This window comes from Ornithodoros turicata, chromosome 3, assembly GCF_037126465.1.
Source record: "Ornithodoros turicata isolate Travis chromosome 3, ASM3712646v1, whole genome shotgun sequence".
Taxonomy (NCBI): domain Eukaryota; kingdom Metazoa; phylum Arthropoda; class Arachnida; order Ixodida; family Argasidae; genus Ornithodoros; species Ornithodoros turicata.
Genome location: NC_088203.1, coordinates 32,010,795 through 32,013,800, shown reverse-complemented (window position 1 = coordinate 32,013,800; position 3,006 = coordinate 32,010,795). Strand labels below are relative to the sequence as shown.

The window sequence follows — 3,006 nt, the reverse complement described above, 5'->3', positions numbered from 1 at the left end:
CCCGTCCGTCTCTCCATCGCCATTTAGACGCTTCAATACTCAACTTTCTCTTTCGTTCGAGGCAAAGAAAATGTAAACGCCTACATAACGTTCATGTACTAGACATTTAATAGCGCACACTGGTTAAACATAAAACACCAAACACAGCCATTCCCTCAAACATGTTTGACGAAAATGCCTGACAAACGTCCCCCATACGGGTATGGCTCAACAGCTGTGGTCACACTGCGAAAACGCCGTCAGAACATGTTCAAAGACACGAGTGTATAACCAGTGTGACCGTGTCGTGATACAAAAGTGCGCTTCGGTTGTGTTTGACAGCTTGTTTTGAAACACTTGAACGTGTATTTGGACACTGTCGAAAAACAGCGCATGGGGTTTCGAAGAAATCAAATAAATTTCGATATCCACCAAAGAATATATTGCTTTTTACGTGTTTGAGTGTCAGCAACATTGGGCATCATTGAAAATGGCGAGTTCTTTCCGTCTGGAGCTTCCCGAATCACCTCCGATCTGTCACTTCGGTGAGCGATCGGCGTGAAGTAAATTTAGCAGAAGGTGAGTACCTGTTTACTATCAGTGCTTCAACTCATCGAGCTAAGTTTTGCGTCGCAAGAACAGCACGACGCCGATATCGGCGTCACCGTCGTTTTGTTATCGTAAAATCATATGATCGGCGCAGTTTTGTGCGTCTTGTTTGTTTGTGCTGTTCTCGCGCCGCAAAACTTGTCTGCTATGTACGAACTACCCAGATGTTTCTAGTCTTTCTAGTCTTTTCTAGTCAAGTGGATAACATTTGTGTTTGGCGTTTGCTTTCGAGGAGTGAAAGGTCGACGCAAAAGGCCCGGAGACGGCGGCGATGAGTCTACGCTTCGCCCGATGCCCGTTTCATAAACATGGTGTTGCTCGCAGCCGGAATCCCGAAAGCCACAAGAAACTCGAACCCGGACATGAATTTCACGCCAACAACAGTGGAATAGGTATGAGGAGAATGTCCACTCCAATATCAATTTTAACATGTATGTGCGGCTCTGCTGCTAATGTAATGTGCGTCCAAAGAAGCAAATTAGCGGGCATGTCAGTATCGGCTAGCACCATGACATCTAGATTTGGTTTTGTTTCTTTGAATTATTCCCGTGTGGTAATTTGTCAAGGTGTTCAGAGTGCTCTACTGATTTCACCTCTGGGTGCACAACTGCACATGTACAGTTTATAGTGAAATGTGTCCCAAGATTTTCCCTGAAATCTTGCGTATTGAGCACAGTCTGTCATACCCTGCACATTGACTGTGTTTTTAAATTCTTTGCAGTGCCCTATATTGGCATATTGACCGCTATATAAGCAGATCGATATACATAGGATACTTAGAAATTTGGACAAAGTATGGCTAATTATTGCTGTATGTGGATCATTTGCACATAGCAATAGCAGGTCTGTATCTCATCAAAGTGTGCTGCAAAGCATTTGTGCTGTAGTGCTGTTACATTAGAGAATTGTAACCATTTAGCTGGTATTTTCATTATTTTGTGTGCTCTATTTAGGCCCTTCTGTAGGCAACATAACATATCGCCGCAAGTGAAGAGCTGAATGAGTCACCACAATACACCAAGTAGCTGTTCTTCCAGCGACAACTGCAGCACGGCAGCAATCAACACTGAAAAGCAAAACAAGCTCCAGTGAAAACACAAAGTGCCGATCAAGAGCCTCAGTCAGAGTGTCAGTAAGGAGTGCTCCAGCGTATTTCTCCCATTTTGTGATAAGCTACCAATGCTTGTTTGTGTTGCACATGTTTAAACCAGTTCAGTCACACGAGTATACCCAATGTTTATTTATTACTATATTGTACATAGTATTTATTAGTACTCATTCCTAATATACACAATATTTATCGAAGCACATCTTAAATTACGTAATGTAATGTAAGATGTCAACTCGTTCTTACACTCTCGGGACTGTTTATTTTCTGAACGCAAAATTCATGCAAAATAATTTCAACGTAAATCTGGCTGTTATCAATTCTGAGCTCTGTGGACATCTTGATGAGTGTCACAGTTGTTGTGCTGACATATACTCTGCCTTCGTGCTCAGGAAAGAAAGAAATTTAGGCAAAATCTTTATTCTTGAACAAGTGGAGGTTGCAAGTAGGGATAATTGTGTTATTTGTTCCCATTTCCTTCGCTATTGAGGTTTCTTGCTTCAAAATGTATTGGTATTGATTAAAATATTTTTCTTTAAGCATCTGTCGTCGTTTGCATTGCGTTCATCATGGAATAATCAATGAAACAAATGTTTATTGACCACCTGTTTATAAAACCAAATACAACATGAGACTGCAAAGGCAAGCCTGTGAAGGAGCTTGGTGAGGAGGAGGTGCAGCTTGCTGCTGTGCATGGTGCACAAGCAGTGCATGTCCTAGCATCAGATCCGGCGGGCCAGCTCGAAAAATGATAAGGGTACACAAGAAGCTTCAAGCCTTGTTGAGCAATGGATGGCTCTCTTATGGGGAGCTGTCTACAGACTGAGTCATCCCGCTCTCCAAACAAAGTTGACAACTTATTGAAGAAGCAGGGGAATGTCATCCATTGCGGTCTCTCCGGAATAAAACGGGACAGGTTACTGCATGCGATATGGACTACTGCTCTGAAGGAAAACAATGTGACAACTGAGCTTGTTTGTGCAAACCATTTCTACTCACCGGCATGGAATGTATTTTGTTAAATTAACGGGACCACGCTTAAAGGTGACGTAACCAGTATCCCACAGAAAATGATGATCAGCTCATGACGTCAAACTGTGGCACGTGCAGCAAGGTAGGCTAGCCAACCGTGTAAATCTGAACTGAGTTTACATTACATGGGTGACAATTTTCACGTACCATGCACACTGGAGCTTGTATCAACTAACTATATCATACAGTCAGAGTGGTGCAACGAAATTTGTGTGTGTTTGGATCAGGTTGGTGCCATTCTAGTTCTTCTAGTTCTAACTGGTTCGGCATGTGTGCTA

At 42.6% G+C, this 3,006-nt stretch overlaps 1 long non-coding RNA gene across 1 annotated transcript; it reads left to right on the top strand.

Moving 5' to 3' along the window:
• The first annotated feature begins 473 nt into the window (after nt 1-473).
• Nucleotides 474-2,235, top strand: LOC135390156 (uncharacterized). The gene is made up of 3 exons (XR_010421737.1): nt 474-558; nt 821-980; nt 1,542-2,235. It is a non-coding gene; the product is annotated as an uncharacterized LOC135390156 (long non-coding RNA).
• The last annotated feature ends 771 nt before the right edge of the window (nt 2,236-3,006 follow it).